This window comes from Pygoscelis adeliae, unplaced genomic scaffold, assembly GCF_000699105.1.
Source record: "Pygoscelis adeliae isolate BGI_AS28 unplaced genomic scaffold, ASM69910v1 Scaffold564, whole genome shotgun sequence".
Classification (NCBI taxonomy): domain Eukaryota; kingdom Metazoa; phylum Chordata; class Aves; order Sphenisciformes; family Spheniscidae; genus Pygoscelis; species Pygoscelis adeliae.
This window is the reverse complement of record NW_008824600.1, coordinates 45014-50224: the sequence shown is the minus strand read 5'-3', so window position 1 is coordinate 50224 and position 5211 is coordinate 45014.

Here is a 5211-nt window from a genome sequence, read left to right as displayed (position 1 = left end):
CCCTGTCTGTCCCAAAGAGAGGGATCCCACAGGGATGCTGGGGACAGCCCACGCCTGCCTGCGATGCTCCAACCCATTTCTCCCCCGCCACCCGCCTCCGCCAGCATCCCGCCGGTCGTACTAATGCACCGCTCGAAATACAAGCTGTGATGGAGAAGATATTTTTAGACTAAATCCCTCCCAGGTGATTTGGGGGGGGGGCGGGAAGCAGGGTTTAATTTTTCACTGCGATGGTTTAGCTCCAGGGTCTCTTTCAGAAGCTGTGCTCCCGTCCCGGCAGTGCCAGCAAAGCCCCCAAGGTAGCAAGTGCTTTCGGGGACCCCCCCTGCCATCAAACCTCACGTGTCACGTGCAGATCAGAAACCCCGCACCACGCATCCGAACCCTCCCCAGACTGTCTGTCTGTCCATCACTCCAGATAGATTTTTGTCGCAGGATATCTCCCAATAACTTTTTTTGCAGACCCCTTGATCTCGGTGATGTCCCATGGCGGTGAGTCCCCCGGGCTGGTTGTGCCCCGCGCGAAGCAGCCTGCGCTCGCTTTCTTTCCCTGAAGGCTTGTGTTAGGAAAAAAGGGATTTTTTTCCCCTCGAGATACATGTGCGCGCTCCAACCCTCTAGCAAACGCAACATGACTCGAGGTGGTTTTTCTTGAGCTGATCCCAAAAGATGTGTGCTTGTATGCTGCAAACCCGGCTCATGGAAGGGTGACTGCTCCCACCGGGCGCGTGGTCCCCAACCCCTGCTCTCTCTCTCCATCCATCTCTTCCCGGGTTTTTATCTCTCTCCATCTGTTTGAGCAAGAAGGTGTTTTCTCCTTTGTGGCTGTATAATGTTGCCTCTTGCACATACATTGGGCAGGTCTGCGATGCAGCTACGGCGTTTCCTCACTCTCCCCATCGTGCAGGGCTCTGCCGGGCCGGGAGGGAGGCTGGGCTGGGTCCAACCCTGCGCACAGCAAGCTCTTACCCTCGGCTTTGTGCAGGATTGAGCCACAACTTGAGTAGTTTCTGGGTCTCCAGTGGGACTTCCACTCCTGGCGAGCACAGAAATGGTGCCGGCAAAGGTTGACGGCACCTCACAGGTCTGCTGAGCCCCAACTCTTCTTCCTGGGAGCTGTGAACGTGATGGACAAAACGCACTGGCAAGAAAATAGGGTAAATCACGCCAGCAAATAGGATTTTCACCTTCATGTAAAGTTTCCACCTTTTACAAGGAAATTACCTTCCTTTTTTTCTTTTTCCTGTGGCCTAGAAATAAAGCAGCAGTAGATGGGAAGCCCGCCATCCGTGGCATTACGGGTGTTGAGCGTAGGTGATGCTGTGTAGGCACAAGTGCATGCGGTTCCTCGCCCTGGTCAGATGGAGGATGGAGAGCGCCCTTTCCCTGCACGCCCTGGAGCACCAGCACCTCTCCTTGCAGGGGTGCGTGCCGGGGACAAAGCAGCAGCGTTTGCCTGTGGTTTTGGGGGGCTTTGGAGTTACAGTCGCGCTCTGAGCTCCCTGCGGGTCAGGAGTGAACGCTGCCTTGGCAGCGCGATTACCGGAGGCTGGAAAACAGGTGAGGAAGTTTTTTATCATTTCTCTCGCCCATCTGTCAAAGGAGGTGCGTTTTATGTCTGCAAACCAAAGACTGAAATAGGAGATCAGGATTTATTCGGGAAATAAAGTGCTCTTTCTATATTCATTAGGGGTTTTTTTTTCCTTTCCCTTCCTACAGTCTATTTACCTAATCCATTTATATCTATTCATCTATCTGTCTCCTGTTTATCTGGAATATCTTTCAACATAAATCTATGCCTGTTCCTTTCTGCATTATCTCTCTTGCCCTTATGTATCACCATCAATCTAACGATAAAATCTCTCCCTTTCTCTCCATCTTCTTTGAATATATTTTGGCTTTTGGCCTGTTTCTCTTTTTCGCTCTACCTGTTGCATGCTGCAACTTTTCCTAACCATGACCATCATTCCTCTTGAACAGAATATTTTAATAAAATGTGTCATTAGCGAGGGATTTGATTGGTTATGTGTGTTATGCATCTGGGGATGTGCAGTGTAGCTGGGGCACATCCTTGCGATGGGCTGCGATGGAGGAACATCGGTGACAAGGAGGTGTGTGAAGCCCTGGGGAGATGTCACCGGGTCTTCATGGTCTTGGGGAAGGAATAAGCCCTTCTCTCCAAGCTCTCACTGGGGTTGCAAACATCAAGTTGGGTTGCTTTCAAGCCATGTCCCTCCTCCACCTCTCACTCCTGCCAGCGTGACTCAGAATCATCTCGGCATTTTTTTTCATCTCTGCATGCCTGGCAGGTACTGCTTCCCACCAGCTCTCAACAGCACTGACCGGGCCAAACGCTTGTTTATAAATGAGCGGCTCAGTGCTCTTTGTGCATTACCAGGCTGCAGGGATTGGTGAGCAGGCAGTTAAATAATTTTTTCACGCCACATCCCGTGGTGCCCTTGATTAATTTTGTTCTCAGCGTATCTTGATTTTGTACCGAGGTCTTGTCCCCCACCATCCTGCAGATGTTTAACCTTCTTGATGCCAGCATGGTCAGCCCGGAGCAGGACGTTGTCTCCTCTGCTAGCCCAGCTCAGTGCTCCTTCCTCCTGGGGAGGGTGAATCAACCTGTTCCAAGCCCCAGATGCTTTCTTTGGACGCGGACACTCAATGCCCTTTCCACCTTTGCAGGTGATGCTGCTTAAACGTGCTTCTCCAAGAAGCCTGCTTTGCTCCTCATGCCAGGGAGAGAGGGCTCGAGTGACCCCAGCAAGGTGCCCATTCTCCAAAAGTCACAGGTATTGTCAAGAGGCACTTATATGCTTGCTTTAATACACTAATGTCTAGTTATTGTATTAAATTAGCAACAAGTAGCCATCAAGAAGAGAAGACACCCCTTTCTCCTGTGATAAGTTCAGTGATGGAGAGCCTCTTGGGTATGTTGCCGGTAATGTGTCAGTCGTGTGGAAGATGGCTGGCACTTATGGCAATTATTCGAGCCTCTTGGGAGACAGAAAAACTAAAAAGGGCTTCCTTCCCCTTCAGTTGATCAGTGTGAGGTGAGTGCAAATTAACCCTCCAGGAGGTACCTTGGTCTTCTCATGGCATGGATGCTCTTACACATGCTGTGCTGGGACAGTAAAGGAGCTCGGTTTCAGGGGGAACAGGCTCCGGAGAGTGTTTGTGTCTGGAGATTTCCCTTTCCTCCTGTATTTTCACAGTCTCGGTGTTTTTTTCTGAAATCTCCACTTGCCTGAATCATGCTACTGCCCGAGAGAGAAGTTCAGCGTTTCCTGCAGACAACTGAGTACATCCCTAGTTTACATGCGTGACCTTGATGTTGTCAGGCCTGGGGAGAAAGAGATGCTGAGTTGTTTCTGGAGAGGGAAACTCAGCCGTGTAATTACATGCATTGCCAGACGCTGCTGCCTCTAAATCCCCAGGCAGGGCAGGATGCCACGTGCTGCCTGCTGTCCTGATCCCCATGGCTGCCCCTTCCCTTTGCTTTCCACCTGAGTTCACCTTCTCCAGGAGGACCATCTTCTTGGCCTGCCTCATCTCTCCCCATGCACACCCTCATCTCCTGTGTTGCTGTCTCCATCTCCTTTCTCAAGGGCAGATACCTCCTGCCTTGCTCCCATCACGTCTTGCTGCAGGGTCTTCATCTTACACTGTTGCTCCCTCCATGGTCCCAGGCCACTCTTCCCTAATACATCCCTCGTGCCTTCAGAAATCCTCCCCTTTATTTTTACGGCTGTTCCCTCTCCGTTTCATGGCCACGTGCAGAAGGAGCTTGGCAGGACCCTGCTTGCTGGAAGTCCTCCCCAAAAGTGGCCACCAGCCATGGAAAGCCTCACAGGGATCACAGGTTTTGAACACCTGGGTCAAGTCCTTCCGGAAGCGTATTGGGCGTGCATATCCCTTTCTTCTTCTTAGCAACAGCTGTCTCTTCCTCGTGGCCATTTCTTCCGTTGCAGAGCTCCCGTGGGACACCTCTCAGGAAAACAAGGTAAACTCGCTGAAATTATTTCCCGAATGTAAGTTATTAGCATGAATTTCTCATCAAAAAACAATAACAGGGGATTTAACTTTTTTTTTTTTGTTTTAATGGAAGTCAGGATGCGTAAGAGAGCCGGCAACGCATATCCACTAGATAATTAGATTGAGAGAAAACCACCCCTCTGAAGACAATGAGATGATAAGAGAGATCAAGGTCCCTGGGAAAACTTAATCCTTCCCTTTCTTCCATTACTTCTCAGGTTATTTCACTCTGCTATTAAGAAATTTGATTTGCTGATGAGCAGGAGAGGAAGCTTCCAGACTCGGAAAAAAAAAAGTTGGGTTGCATGAGGACAAGTTATTAAAAATTCAGTGATTGTACAAATCCCAAAGGTAGAGAGTCCCCTGTGAATTAGCATGGGGCCCAGGCTTTTTGGTGGAATGAGGCTGATTAAACCCTTCTTCTGTCACCAGAGATGTCCTGCAGCCACCCTCAATAACAGCAGATAAAAAGAATCCGTACCCAAGCGCCTGTCCCTCCAAACCTGCCTGTGTCTCTTTGACCATGGCCACCGGGGGAGGTCTCAGAGGGAACCTGGACGTCTGTGGGAGTTCAGGTCTTTTAGGGGTTTCTTTGGGGGGGGGGGGTGTGTGTAATTGTGACTTTCATGGAGTTGGTTGGAAGGAAAAGGAGGGTCCCCACATCCTCATGATCAAGGCTACAACCTGGGAGGAGCCGGCCAAGCTAGTTGCTCCTGCTATGTGCAAGGGTGTGCCTACATCCTTGCCTGCAGCAAGAGGGGACCCTCACAGGAGGACATCTCCCCTCATGGCATGTCCTTCCCCAAGAGCTTCACCTGTCACCGTACAGCTCCTCCCTGCGAGGCTCTTTGCTTGTGTATGCAACAGTTGTTTGCAGGAGGAAGCCTCCTCTCAATCTCATGGAGATCCTCCCCGCATGGGACCTCTGCTTGGAGGTCCTCAGGGTGCAGGAGCCCTTTCTAACGAAAACCTCAGCTGAAAAGCTTCCCACCATGGGGAAGACACCTGTGCCTTTCTTCCCTTAGGTGTCTTTTAAAATCCCCCCTCTACTTCTGGTTCCTTCCCCTGGCACTTGATGGTTCGGTGATGACAGATCCCTTCACAGTTGATGGACCCACTGTGAGTCCCTGTGCCCCTTGCAAAGCCACGCTGGGGTGATATGGCTCCCCA